Below are 15380 nucleotides of genomic sequence, written 5' to 3' on the forward strand. Positions count from 1 at the left end.
CGTACATAGAGAAGTAAGGGCCCCAAGGATCAAACCAGGCCCCCCACATAGGACAGAAGGGTTTCCATCTGAACCCCTATAAATGATCCTTGGGCCATTTCTTCCACTGCCTCATTTGTTCCTTAAGAGGGTAGAGTACTGACCAAGTTTTCATCCCCAGTAAAAGGGGGGATGATTCCAACTGGGCCCCCTCTTGCCTTGGGCCCCATAGCAGTCGCATAGTCTGCCGCTATGGTAGTTACGCCCCTGACTTCACGTGACTGTCCCTATACAATAAAAAAACTTGAAAAGATAGGGTGGCCCTCTCCTTCTTGATAGACAGGTCCAGGGAAGATGACTATGCAGAAACCTGGTCCTGTCAATCAGGAAGGAGAGGGATGGGCTGGTAGAGGAGCAAGAGTGCACAGAGTGGCTTTGGCCCGCCCACGGTGCACTTAACTGTTCATTTGCATATACATTAAAAGTACTTTTTCTTCAGAATGAAGCAGATCACTAAATAAAAGGTATGATTACATTTAGCTGAGCTAGCCCTGGTTTTAGGGCAGGTTTACCTGTTGCTTTGGTGCTGCTTTAAAAAAAAAAAAAAAAAACGCATCAAAAACACGTTGCAGGAAAACGCAGGGCCGCCATCAGGGGGATAAAGCCGATACCCCAGTAAGGGGCCCGGACCCCAGGGGAACCCGACCGGTCCTAAGCAATATATTTTTTTTTTTGTGTCAGTGTGTTAACTTTAAAATCAGTGCTCATCTCTTTACTATCGTACACTGACTCCGGTAACAGGCAGTGTGGGCGGCAGTCTCTCACTGACGTTGCGCGCCTGCTCCTCCCACTAGGCGGCACAGGCGCGTGACGTCAGTGAGTGAGCGCTGCCGCCCGTACTGCCTGTTACTGGAGGGAGCTGAATGTAAGGTAGACTAGCGTCTAGTTTTCTGCCAGTATTGATAGGTGCATCATTTATGTGGTTTTTGCCACTGTCCGGTTGTTGTATAATTCAGCCCTACAGTAAGTCCTGGGGTATCTGAGTAACACGAACCACAGTTAGGACTTAGATTAGAAAGGAGACCGCTATAAGCGAAGTCCAGTTCTGCAATGTTGTGCACAACAAGTGTCATTACAGATTAGAGGCAATGGGCTTGGTAAGCATATCGTCTCTATTCATGGCAAAAGACTCAATCGCGCAACTAGAGCATCTGATGTTGCATCCAAACCCCACTAGTAAAGAGATGAGCGCTGATTTAAAGTTACTGTCTGCAGCCTGCAGGATACCGATTACAGTTTATAAATGTATACTACTGTGAGCGGCGGGGAGGGGGATCTATGGATACCGGCACTGTTATAGGGAGGGGGATCCGTGGATGACACTGTTATGGGAGGGGGGGGGGGGGTCTGTGGATGACACTTATGGGGGGATCTGTGGATGACTCTGTTATGGAGGTGGATCTGTGGATGACACATAGCATAAGATGCTATATACGGTATGTGTCATCCACAGCTCCCCCTCCCCATAACAGTGACATCCACAGATCCCCCATAACAGTGCCATTCACAGATCCCCTCTATAACAGTGCCATCCACAGATCCCCTCCATAAGTGTCATCCACAGACCCCCCATAAGTGTCATCCACAGATCTCCCCCATAATAGTGTCATCCACAGATCCCCCCATAATAGTGTCATCCACAGATCCCCTATAATAGTCATCCACAGATCCCCCCATAATAGTGTCATCCACAGATCCCGCATAATAGTGTCATCCACAGATCTCCCCCATAAGTGTCATCCACAGATCTCCCCCATAAGTGTCATCCACAGATCTCCCCCATAATAGTTTCATCCACAGATCCCCCATAATAGTGTCATCCACAGATCCCCCCCATAACAGTGACTGGAGCAGACCTGCCGATAAACACACCTAGGCCACCACCAGTCAAGGTAACTAATAATGTAATGTCAATAATGTAATGTAGTGTAGGGGGTCATGTAATGTTTTGAGGCCAAAATGGCACAGATGACCACCAAGAATATCTAAAATTAGCTGGTCAAGTAAAATGTTGCATGAAACAATCATTAAATAGGTGGCCGACAAAAATGGGCGGGTTAAAGGGTGTGGTCAATGGGCTGAGTCAAGGGTGGCCGCAAAATTAGCTTTCGCCTGAGGGGGGAGGGGGTTTGGGGGCCCAGGCCTTGAGCTGTGTAAGGGGCCCCAAAATTTATGATGGCAGCCCTGAGAAAACGCATCAAAAATGCATCTAATTTCACCATGATTATGTTTTTTTACTGGTGAAAAAAACAGTAAAAACTGCACCCAAAAAAAATGCAGTTGCAGTAAAAACTCATGCTTTTCCTTAGGGTACAGTAACATGGTTAGTTTTCCTGATGCAGCTCTGGAAGCCAAAATCAGGAGTGGATGATAAAAGTAGAGAAAGTATAAAGGACGGATATGAATTCTCTTTTTTTAACTCACTTCTTACAAAACTGCAGCAGAAAACCTGAACATGGGGCCGTACCCTTATGCGTTTTTCATTTTTTAAAAGAAACTCAAAAGCAACACGTAATCCTGGCCTAACGCTGAATTTCTTGGTGACAGACTCCCTTGAGTCCGTATGGAAAGTTGAACCTAAAAATGTTAAAAAGCTGATATTCAAAGGTATCCTATTTACTTAAAAAGAAAAAAAAATTTTTTAAAGGGGTTGTCTCATCATAGATAATGGGGGCATATTGCTAGGATATGCCCCCATTGTCTAATAGGTGCGGATCCCACCGCTGGAACCAGCACCTATATCGAGAATGGAGCCTTGCAAGGTGGTGGGTGGCTGGAGGACTCCGGTCTGGCCACCACCAAGACGGCTCCCCATAGAAGTGAATGGCAGCTTACCGCGCATGCACGGCCCCCGCTCCTATTCATTTCTATGGGGCCAACGGAAATAGCCGAGCCAGCGCTCGGCTATTTTCGCCTGCCCCATAGAAAATGAATAGAGGGCGGCTGCGCATGCACAGTGTGCCCTCCTTAACTTGCGGGACATATCCTATAAGACAGTGATGGCTAACCTTGGCACTCCAGCTGTGGTAAAACTACAACTCCCAAGATGCCCCCCTTCCTTGGCTGCTCTCAGAACTCTGTAGAAATAAATGGAGCATGCTGGGAGTCGTAGTTTCACCACAGCTGGAGTGCCAAGGTTAGCCACCACTGCTATAAGACAATGGGGGCATATCCTAGCGATATGCCCCCATTGTCTGAGATGAGACAATCCCTTTAAATCTGATTAAAATTGTGCTTAAATTCTCACCTTCTTGTCTTCTTGTCGTTTTCACACACAAGGTCAATGTGTTCTACAAGACCTTCTTGATGCCCGCATTCTGTAAATGATTCTGGGAGATAAAAAGACTTTTGTGGTCATGAAGGATATGCTCATCATTATCATTTCCCATGCGTAAGTGAATACAATATGAACTACAGCTCTGAACAGATGATTACGGGATGATCTGGCATCTGTGTTTTTTCGTAGAAGGTAGCTGTGCCCAAGGGACGCAGTTGTATCAGATGTATAATACCTTTGGGGGCGCTGCTTTCTTCATAACAAGGTGTTCTCACGTTGATGCCTCATAATTACCATGTTTATATCGTTACAAAAAAAGCATGGTAATATCTTTCACTATGACATGTGCAGTGCCCCAGTCCAGGGGATATCTGCAAATGGTTTGCAATGTAAAGTTATGTACTGTTATCTGTACGCCCAGCATGACCTGGTATGGTTGGAAGGGACAGGGTTAACGTTCTTCCCCCTCTTGGCAGGAGTGGGCTGGTCCAACTTCCTGGTTAGAGGAGGAGTTCTAGTGTAGTGAGTGAAGAGGGAGGAAGAAAGTCCTTGTGCTCCTTCTCTTTGGGCCTCAGGATACAAAGACTAACAGATCTATGTGAAAGTTACTGCTTCTGCTACAGCAAGAAAGAGAGAAAGAACGTAGAATCTGCATGGCCAAGCATAAGAGTCAGCAAGGTAACCTGTGACTACCAGACCTTGCTGCTTGTGAGGGATTACAGTTAAGACACCCATTACACTTTACCACGTCCTGGCCAGACGTGCCTCTAAAAAAACCTGTGACCCGCAGTGGACACTACAGCCATGATTGCCAGATTACAGTTGCTAGCCAGAGATTCTAGAGAGAGAGATACTTTAGCAAATTAGCGTACCCGGGACAACACAAATTTGCCGGGACTGTCTGTGAAAATTAGGGACAGCCCTTGAAAATTTGGTACTGTTGGCAACTGTGCTATAGGCAATAAGTCTTCTAGTATTCTAGCCAGTGGCCTAGGGCAGAGGTGGCACTTACAACCAGGTCCAAGGTGCTGCAGAAGAGGACAGGAGCACTTTCTGCAGGCACTGTGGTTGCATTGTCTAGTGGGCGCAACTCCGCTATAATTTGCACTTGGTGGCGCTAGATGTGGCTTCAGATAGGGTGGTCCGAAACAACCATGCAATGTGAAAACAGTGTTTCGGTGCACCCCCATGCAAAATCTGCAAGCAACAGAAGGGGATGCAGCGTCAGACAGAGAAGTCCAATGGCCAAGGAAGCTGTGCATTGCCCAAAGCAGTTTTCATGTGGACTCTGCATAGATTTTTCCAGCAGTGTGTCAAAATCTCGTCCACTTTGTTGGTACCACTGTAAATTTTCCACCCCCAAAAACCAGGACATGACACTCGTCTTCCCTCGTGTGAACGTACCCTAAATGCGTCAAGTAATCATTATTATTAGGAAGGTGATCTGGATTGTGTGAGTTCGTCTGCAGGTGCAGTTGTAGAAGCCGAGCAGTAAATGAGATCTCTCATCTTGGGGACTCAGACGGAACGAAAAACTCGTTTAGGGTAGAAATCTGAGAACCAGTGAGGCTGGGTTGTTGCTAGGTGCATGAAGATCTCGCAGGATATGCATCCGGCAGACGAGGGATTTAAGGCGAACAGGTGATTTAAAGAGCAAGTCACAAAAACTGGAATTTCAAGTCACTTCTTGAAGTGTGGAACCTACAATTACTAATCACTCCAGGGATCTTGGAAGACGGTTGTGTCGCCTTCCTAAAAGCAAACATAGTGAAAGTCTGTTACTTACAGCAAGTAATCACCCCTTCCGATGGAAGCAGGAGATAGGCAGAAAATCCACATCAAATCTGCAGCAAAAACTGCACAAAAAATATACCAAAACCACAATAAGTAGTGTAGATGTTTTTTGGGCTCTTTTGGTGCAGATTTCCTGTGGATTTTCGGCACACCACCCACGCGTGGTTTAAAACGCCAGTGACCCCCATTAGTATTTATTCACATATTGTGGTCATTTTGTGTTTTTTGATGCATTTTTCCTGTCAAAACCATTACATCAGTAAAATAAATAAATAAAATAATAAATACATTTTTTGAAACATTGTGGCAAATAAAGAAATGCAAGGACTGCATGGTCTTCCATCTATACAGTTGCTAGTCCGTGAGATTTTGGTGGTTCCTACTAGTGGTTATCTTGAATTAGCGCACACATACTAATCAGGCCTCTTGCACGCGAACGCTGTGTGCCCCTGGCCGTATTGCGTCCCGCATACGGCGGGTCCGCAATACACGGGCACCGGCCCGTGTGCACTCCGCATCACGGATGTGGACCAATTCACTTGAATGGGTCCTCAATCACTGAGATGCGGAACGGAAGCACGGATCGGAACCCCACGGAAGCACTTGTTCTATTATTATTTTTTGCGGTGCGGATGGATCACGGACCTATTCAAGTTGAATGGTTCTCGATCCGTCCTGGCTGCTGCACGGACGTTGCCTATGCATTGGGGACCGCAAATTGGGGAACGGATGCACAACGTTCGTGTGCAAGAGGCCTGAATCTGAGCATTGAGATTTGGGCAGCGCGGATGGGGCGTTCCGGACTGGCTCCAGTGTGTGTAATCTGGTGTTTGCAGTACGGCCTCACCCAGAGACTATTCCATGTCAGCTAAATCAACATTGTGACTGTAAAGTTCTTAAGGACACATCATCTTAATAACGCTTACATAGGAGTAAATGACCAGCCATGTGGAATGGGTGGCGTCTAAGCAAGTGACTACCCATTCATTACAGACTTACCTGAGTCATCACACCTAGTCTGCGGAGATGCTGGTCTTTACGATAGGAATATAGGAGGACCATGTAATGTCTACAAGTTCAGCTTCTCAACCATGGACTAACAGATAGGGATACACCGCTCTACAGGCTGGTGGGGGCCTCCTTGGCTATGGCTTCTTGCTTACCTTAAAGGGGTATTCCTAATCCAGCCTGCTTACTTGTGAAGCATGAATATGGAGTCTCTGATCATTTGGAATCTGATAAAATGAAACTGACCTTTGATAGATTGTATATTTGTCTTAGGGCTCATGCACACGTCCGTTGCCGTATTGCGTGACCGCATACAGCGGATCCGCGATACATGGGCACCGGTGCACTGGTAATTGTATCTCAAAAGATCATTGTTTCCGAGTGGCAGATCTTGCTGCCGGGAAACAATGAGAGAGTATAGGGAAGAGCAATGGCATGGAAGGAACATAGGGAGAATAAGCTGTTGGTCCTTACGTTATAGGAAAGAATATAGGGAGAATAAGGAACATGAGAAACATTATTCTGTATGCAGGTAAAATTGGATAGGTGTTATATAAGAAGGGTTAATAAGGTTACCTGAATGTAAGTTATAGGTAAGATAATGTTGAAAGGGTTAAGAAGAGAAGGGGGAGGGGGTGTTTAAACAGATAAGGATGGATAATTATCTTAATATAGCCTAACCAATGCTATTACAAGACGTTTGAGCAGTGATTATTTGGTTAATTGAGGTCATTGTTACAAAGTATCTCTTTCCTGTTGTTTTAGTAAACAGAGGTGCGTCTTATAGGTAGGAAAATACGGTTACGTGTGACCCCCACCCTAATGGCATTTTTTCTATAAGTCTCTCCATAGGATGTCATTAAATTACTCTAAAAATTTGCCAAAAAAGGTCCTTTTTGCTATTGCTTATAATAAATATTAAAGGGGATCTGCACTTTGTTTAAACTGATGATCTATCCTCTGGATAGATCATCAGCATCTGACCGGCGGGAGTCCTACACCCGGGACCCTCGCCGATCAGCTGTTTACCGGCCTTCTCGCTGTTTACCGCAGGCCCAGTGACGTAACGACTTGTCATCAACTGGCCTGTGCGGGGCTAAGCTCTATTCAAGGGAACAGAGCTTAGCCGCGCCCGGGCCAGTGATACTAGTCGTGACGTCACTGGGCCTGCGGTAAACAGCGAGAAGGCCGCGGCGCTGCTGGAGCGCCGCTGCCTTCTCAAACAGCTGATCGGCGGGGGTCCTGGGTGTCGGACCCCCGCCGGTCAGATGCTGATGATCTATCCAGAGGACACATCATCAGTTTAAACAAACTGCGGAACGCCTTTAATAGTACTACAAAAAAAAAAATATCAAAACACATGCCATTTTTTTTCATGCATTTTAAAAATGCCAAAAAAAAAAGTGTGTGTAAGAAGGATCATTTACACCCACAGCGTAGTTTTATGCCTGATGGTATAATATTTTATGGAATTGCATTATAAGCATTTCCCTAATGTAATGCAATCATTTCAATAGCTTCCCTTACAAGTGGGAGTCATTCCAATAATATACCCACAAGGCTGCCAAGAGATCAAAGTCCCCTCCGCTTCCCTGCAGGCAGTGTCAGCAGTCTCCGGCAGGCAGCAAACCATCCTCTATCAGGAGGGCATTGACAAACGCTGGCCGTAAGACACCGAATGTCGCGAATGCAACGCAATAATGTGGAACCTGAATCACATCCACCCCTGCAGTGTTATATCAGATCACTCCTGACTGTGAAAGGAACATTTCTGCTGAAAGCATCAGGCTTGAGAAATCTCGATTATGCAATCCCCGACTGTAATAATTAAAGTGACAGCCCTCTCCTGAACGGATCTCACAAGCGGAAAGCCAAAACGCCTGTGTGAAAGTAGCCTAACAGGTCAGCCAGTTTCATAGGAACAAATCTGCTGCCCTTTAAGACATACATAATGTATAGACTAGATGATAGGCTAGACAACATCCCATCGATACATTGTAACTAGTGTTGAGTGAAGTTCTGCGTCTAAAGTTCGGGTTTTCGAATAATCCCGTTATGGATTCCGCTACCACGGACCATAAACAAATTTAGAATCCATAACGGGCTTCTTCGATAACCCGAACCCGAACTTTAGACGCCGAACTTAAAAAACAAGTTCACTCAATACTTATTGTAACTAACAAAATTGTAATACAGGAAAGTGCAAAAAAAAAAACGGTGTCTACAAGTCTTTCTGAACATTTACATACTGGATGTACATTAAAAAAGACATCAGTACGTTTGACATGTGGTCAGTCATCCATAGATTTCATCAATGTAACACAACATAAACTACACCCTGCTCATTCGTAACTCTTATTTCCTTCCCTGTACATTATTTTGCTATTTTTCTCTCCTTCTGATTATAGTGTAATTGGCAGTTACCATGACAACTCCTTTTATCGTGTTATGAGTGAATGTCGTTGCCGTTCTGCCAATTAAATGAAGATTTTCATTTTTATTTTCTTTGCATATACAATTAATAGCACATAAAATGTCAGTTCAGATGTTTGTGGGAGAGGGTGTTACGAAAAACTACTCAACAAAAGCACAAAAAGGCAGACAAATAATATGCTATGCACAAACGTATCATTTCTACAGAGGTTACTAGTAGCGTGCGCGCTGCGCAGCGATGTATGAATTACAGCGCAGCATAGAAAATTTATAGTCAAGCTGTAAATCGTCACAATTATAAGAGGTCTGCTTTCTGGACAGTGCTATGATCAGGACAACATCTATCAATACGTCCTATAAACTTCATAGAGTGGGGCCTCCCACAATTGTAGTCAGGAAACAAGCCCAGGTCAGGGCAGCAGTGAGCAAGCAATCCAGTAAACAGTCCAAAGGTCAGGAGTCTCCTCTGAAGTAATCACTGGAGTGAGGCAGGAATGACATGCATTTTTTTTCATAAAGGGTATGGACAACTTTAGGAGCAAATTTTTTCCATTAGTGTTTTTAGTTGGTCTTTATGGAATGTTTTCAACAGCTTTCACTTTCAGCGCATCCGCAAACTATTGTTTCCCCTTCATAGTGAATCCACCAGGGAGCTGCTTAGATCACTGTGTAGCAGTGGCATACCATCATTGGAGGCAAACCGTGCAACTTGTATGGTGCCCTGGCTGACCCAGGTCTATAACCTTTACAACGGCAGATTTTAGGGAACAAGTATTTTTTGTACTAGTGCACATTGTAAAGGGGGTATTTTTGCACTGGCACACATTATAAGGGGGTATTTTTTGCACTGACGCACATTACAAGGGGTATTTTTTGTACTGGCATGCATTATAAGAGGGTATTTTTGTACTGGCACACATTATAAGGAGGATTATTATAAGGACAATGCGAAACATGATTACTAGTATGGGCACTGTGGGGGCATTAGTACTTCTGGGACAAAACGCGGGCGTTATTGGGACACTGTTAATACCAAATGCACCCTAAGAGATAATTGTTTCTATTGATGAGACTTTGGGGAGCACTATTATTGTGGGGGGCGCCCTGGCACAGTATCCGCTTAGAACAATTTTTTCTGGGGGACATTATGTTTACACTATTAGTGTCAGGGACACTATCTCGGGGGCGCAGTTATTTTTTAGGGCACTGTGTGCCAATAACTATTAAAGGGGGCACTATCTCCGTGGTATTAGTATTTTGAGGGGGCCTGTTTCTGTAGTATAGTATTGGGTAGCACAGCTGGCACATTATTGGGAGTGGCAGGATAGGGTGATCAGAATATGGGGAGGAGGATGGAAAAATAGGAAACTAAGACGTCTGTCTGTCAAACTCTGCAGAGACAAGAGATGGCTGAAAGAAATCATCATGGCGGTCTTGTCCGAATAGAGAACATGAGGAAAGAGAACGTCTGCATCAGAGGAGATGTCGTTGGATGTAAAAGGTATGTGGTGCTGTATTACCCTGTATGTTTTGTAGCGCTGCATATCATGTTTTCCAAGTATGTCTTTAATAGTAGATCTGGAGGGAAGGGATTAGCATGAAAATTTCAATTTTGCCAAAAAGCACTGAGGATAAGAGGGCGAAGCTGAACTCTTGCACCAGGGCCCATGAGCCTTTAGCTACGCCTATGTTAATAGACTAGGTCTTACGGTGACGTGGACATTGTTCACTTCTACATTGTACTGAATGCACTGAAAAAATGGAAAATGTTCCTGGTAAATATGGGGGTAAATGGCTGGTCTTGAATTGGTTAAATAGCACTACAGTTTTTGGTGTTTTTTTTTTGGGCACCTTAACAGCTGGTGTGTCTGCGACAAATAAGTGTACTAGTTTTCGTGACGCTGGTTGCAGTGAAGCAACAAGGGCACAGGGCCCCTTTTTAGTAATACTGTAGATGGTACCCAGGTGTAGGAATGCCAGTGGTATAGGCAGTGGCGTATCTATCACGAGGCAAACAAAGCATTTGCCTAGGGCGGCACTTGCCAATGGGGCGGCAAAATGCCTTGTTTGCCCCTTGTCCCATATGTCTTATATGCCGGTATACTCAGAAGATCCGATGGTATATTCTAACCCCCAGGCGTTCCCATGGTGACGGTTTAGAATATACCATCGGATCTGAGTTTTCACGATCTAAGTGAGATCGTGAAAACTCAAATCCGATTGTATATTCTAACCCCCAGGCGTTCCCATGGTGACAGGGACGCTTGCCTGGGGGTTAGAATACACAGGGCCACGCCGCTCACAGGAGAACATTTATAAACTAATCAGTAACTTTAATCATTGGTGATCTCTTTACTGGATACCTTACTCTGTCTTAGCTCCGGTAACAGCAGGCAGTGCGGGCGGGCGGCGCTCACTCACTGACGTCACGCGCCTGCTCCTCCCACTAGGCGGCGCAGGCGCGTGACGTCAGTGAGTGAGCGCCGCCCACCCGCACTGCCTGCTGTTACCGGAGCTAAGACAGAGTAAGATATACAGTAAAGAGATCACCAATGATTAAAGTTAAAGTTACTGATTAGTTTATAAATGTATAAATGTACTCCTGTGAGCGTGGGGGGGGGGGGGGAATGTGTGGATGTCAGTGTTTAGGGGGGATCTGTGGATGTCACTGTTTAGGGGAGGGAGATCTGTGGATGGCACTGTTATGGGGAGGGGGATCTGTGGATGGCACTATTTAGGGGAGGGGGATCTGTGTATGGCACTGTTTAGGGGAGGGGGATCTGTGGATGGCACTGTTTAGGGGAGGGGATCTTTGGATGGCACTGTTTAGGGGAGGGGGACCTGTGGATGGCACTGTTTAGGGGAGGGGGATCTGTGGATGGCACTGTTTAGGGGAGGGGGATCTGTGGATGGCACTGTTTAGGGGAGGGGGATTTGTGGATGGCACTGTTTAGGGGAGGGGATCTGTGGATGGCACATAGGAAGGGGTGGGGTTTAGAGAGAAAGTGGTTTGGCCTTGACAGAAAGGGGTGGGTCAATTTATATTAGGGGGGTGCCCGAGTTTAGTCTCGCCTAGGGCAGCACAAAACCAAGATACACCACTGGGTATAGGGTGGCCTATAATTTTACCTTAATGTTGGTGCACGTGTCACAGTGCTCCTACCTGGATACGCTGTCCAAAGTCCGAAGCAGAGCAAGGGGATGAAGAAATAAATCCAGACCTTGTGATGAAGTTGATAACAGCTTTACTTGAATACACGTTTCTCCTAACAGACTCAGGCTTTGTCTTGGTTCCAGCAGGCTTTGGCATTAACTGTGGCAGGCAAACTCCTCTCTGCTACGTCTGTTGCTCTCTGGCTCTGCTGTGCTGACAGGATAACTTAGCTTTAGCTGAAGTCTGCAACTTCTTTCTGTAGTCTGACTCTGAATTATGCTATACCAGGGAGTCTCTCTCTCCTGGCACCTGAGGCTCCAGCTTCTGCCTCCATGTCCAGCTGAGCTGAAGGTGCTCCAGCTGGCCTGGGCAAGGCACGTCCAACAGAGACGTGCACCTGCTGCAAACCCTTCCCCTGTCTAGGAAAGACCTAAACTGGAACTAACTCATCCCCACCCTTCCTGCAGCAAGTGGGACATGCCCACCACACCATGTGGGGGTGTTAGAATGGTAGAGAAGGTTCCACTCTATGTACCTGTAGCTCTGCCATGTATGCTGCCACCTGCTGTTGAACCAGACATATTACACTTAAACATAACAGTTGCAAAATAGAGAATGCAAATAGCGAAGAACCTGCAATAAATACGTATGATGACATGAGGTTAAACAGCTGGATGCAGAAGTGGTAATGCACCTCTGGAGCGTTACATGTCCATCTTGTCTGAAGCTACATAGAGGTGGTCCTGACACCATGCTAGGAGCACGCCATTTGTGCAGCTGCGTTTACCTATTACTCTGGGTCCTCATTGAATGGACCCCCACTGTTCTGTTAATAAGGGGGGGGGGGGAGATATTTTAGTGACTATTTGACAGGAACAAGTCCTGTGGATGCCACACAAATTGCTGACACATGTCTTATGCAATGGACATTGTTCAAACCAGTTACTCTTAATTCTTCCTTCGGGTGAACAGCCTGTCGGATCGTCGGATCTGTCCTGCCGCTAGTGACCGTGTGCCCCCGGACTGCCGCTCCATCCCCATTGACTAATAATAGGGGCGGAGTTCCGGCGGAGGCACGGCAGCGCATGTCGAGAGGCTGCCGGAATAAAACTACGCACGTCCGACATTTATTTTCTTTCATGATGGCCACTCATTTTTCTTTACTTAGCTGCTTTTTTCTTGCCATAATACAAATTCTAACAGTCTATTCAGTAGGACTATCAGCTGTGTATCCACCTGACTTCTCTACAACGCAACTGATGGTCCCAACCCCATTTATAAGGCAAGAAATCCCACTTATTAAACCTGACAGGGCACACCTGTGAAGTGAAAACCATTTCAGGTGACTAGCTCTTAAAGCTCATCAAGAGAATGCCAAGAGTGTGCAAAGCAGCAATCAAAGCAAAAGGTGGCTACTTTGAAGAACCTAGAATATGACATATTTTTAGTTGTTTCACACTTTTGTGTTATGTATATAATTCCACGTGTTAATTCATAGTTTTGATGCCTTCAGTGTGAATCTACAATTTTCATAGTCTTTTGGTCTGTACTGTATATATATATAACAGTATAATATATGGGTGTATGGGTGTATTTTTGTTATTGTTTTGTTTTTTTGGGGATAAAAGTACAAGTATAATTTTATAGTTTTAGTAATTGCAAAATATGTAAAGAAAAATTACAAATTTAACATAACTTCCTGATGGACAGCACTGACTATAATGGGATCTGGCTTTCACTCGAAAACCCAACATTTTACCAAGAAGACACATGTTGAGCTATTCCGTCCCATATTTTTGACTGAATCCTCCAATACAGATGTGGGCGAAAACTAATATGAAGTATTGTGCGTGTAATCATCCCCCCTCATTCACAGTATACATGCCCTCTGATGGTCTTGTAGATGGATGGCAACAACATCACTAAGGCAGGTGATGTAATCTGCAGTTCTTTACTGAATAACTGTATGATCCAACAAATAACGTGACGCAACCAGAAAACAACTTAGAAACATAGAATGTGTCGGCAGATAAGATCCATTTGGCCCATCTAGTCTGCCCAATATACTGAATACTATGGATAGCCCCTGGCCCTATCTTATATGAAGGATGGCCTTATGCCTATCCCATGCATGCTTAAACACCTTCACTGTATTTCCAGCTACCACTTCTGCAGGAAGGCTATTCCATGCATCCACTACTCTCTCAGTAAAGTAATACTTCCTGATATTACTTTTAAACCTTTGCCCCTCTAATTTAAAACTATGTCCTCTTGTAGCAGTTTTTCTTCTTTTAAATATTCTCTCCTCTTTTACCTTGTTGATTCCCTTTATGTATTTAAAAGTTTCTATCATATCCCCTCTGTCTCGTCTTTCTTCCAAGCTATACATGTTAGGGTCCTTTAATCTTTCCTGGTAAGTTTTATCCTGCAATCCATGTACCAGTTTAGTAGCTCTTCTCTGAACTCTCTCCAAAGTATCAATATCCTTCTGGAGATATGGTCTCCAGTACTGAGCACAATACTCCAAATGAGGTCTCACTATTGCTCTGTAGAGCGGCATGAGCACCTCCCTCTTCCTACTGGTAATTCCTCTCCCTATACACCCAAGCATTCTGCTAGCATTCCCTGCTGCTCTATGACATTGTCTGCCTACCTTTAAGTCTTCTGAAATAACGACCCCTACAGGTTAGGACTGTATCACTGATTTTATATTCTGCTCTTGGGTTTTTACACCCCAGGTGCATTATCTTGCATGTCTCTTAAACTTCTATGTGTGAACAGTCTCCAGAAATGATATTCAGTTGTCTGGACAAGCACAGCAATGCAAAGTAGTCAATATTATTTTTATAGGATATAGTTCTAAGGCCTCTTTCACACTTGCGTTGCCCGGATCCGGCGTGCACTCCACTTGCCGAAATTACACGCCGGATCCGGAAAAACGCAAGTGTACTGAAAGCATTTGAAGACAAATCCGTCTTCAAAATGCTTTCAGTGTTACTATGGCAGCCAGGACGCTATTAAAGTCCTGGTTGCCATAGTAGTAGTGGGGAGCGGGGGAGCAGTATACTTACCGTCCGTGCGGCTCCCGGGGCGCTCCAGAATGACGTCAGAGCGCCCCATGCGCATGGATGACGTGCCATGCGATCACGTGATCAATGCGCTTGGGGCGCCCTGACGTCACTCTGAAGCGCCCCGGGAGCCGCACGGACTGTAAGTATGCTGCTCCCCCGCTCCCCACTACACTTTACCATGGCTGCCAGGACTTTAGCGTCCCGGCAGCCATGGTAACCATTCAGAAAAAGCTAAACGTCGGATCCGGCAATGCGCCGAAACGACGTTTAGTTTAAGGCCGGATCCGGATCAATGCCTTTCAATGGGCATTAATTCCTGATCCGGCCTTGCGAGAAGTCTTCAGGATCTTTGGCCGGAGCAAAAAGCGCAGCATGCTGCGGTATTTTCTCCGGCCAAAAAACGTTCCGTTCCGGAACTGAAGACATCCTGATGCATCCTGAACGGATTTCACTCCATTCAGAATGCATTAGGATAAAACTGATCAGGATTCTTCCGGCATAGAGCCCCGACGACGGAACTCTATGCCGGAAGACAATAACGCAGGTGTGAAAGAGCCCTAAGGTCCTTACACCAGGTGCCCTCTTAAATACTTGGACCTACTTT

This window comes from Bufo gargarizans, chromosome 8 (genome assembly GCF_014858855.1).
Source record: "Bufo gargarizans isolate SCDJY-AF-19 chromosome 8, ASM1485885v1, whole genome shotgun sequence".
Classification (NCBI taxonomy): Eukaryota; Metazoa; Chordata; class Amphibia; order Anura; family Bufonidae; genus Bufo; species Bufo gargarizans.